Source organism: Nematolebias whitei, chromosome 2, assembly GCF_014905685.2.
Source record: "Nematolebias whitei isolate Nwh7 chromosome 2, NemWhi1, whole genome shotgun sequence".
NCBI classification, from domain to species: domain Eukaryota; kingdom Metazoa; phylum Chordata; class Actinopteri; order Cyprinodontiformes; family Rivulidae; genus Nematolebias; species Nematolebias whitei.
The window spans coordinates 16,740,135-16,740,425 of NC_056499.1; the positions used below are offsets into that span (position 1 = coordinate 16,740,135).

At 27.5% G+C, this 291-nt stretch overlaps 1 protein-coding gene across 1 annotated transcript in view; it reads right to left on the minus strand.

Annotated features, from left to right (window-relative positions):
• The window catches only part of kiaa1549lb (KIAA1549-like b), a 74,384-nt gene that overhangs the window by 10,877 nt on the left and 63,216 nt on the right, over positions 1-291 (minus strand). The window lies entirely within an intron of this gene.

Here is a 291-nt window from a genome sequence, read left to right on the forward strand (position 1 = left end):
ATATATATATACACATATTCAATTCAGTTTATTTATATAGCACCAAGTCACAACGGATGTCATCTCAGGGCACTGCACATAAACATTCACATACATTAAAAGTCAGTTAATAATATTATTTATCAATGGATTTTTTTTCTAGAAAACTCACGAATAAAACTAAAAATATTCAGTTAATTTTAATTATTTCAATGAATTATGACTACCGTATTTTAGCTTACTGACTGCCTTATGTTAACATTTTTATATGCTCGTTTCTCTCCTACACACCATTGTCCAATAGTAATGTAT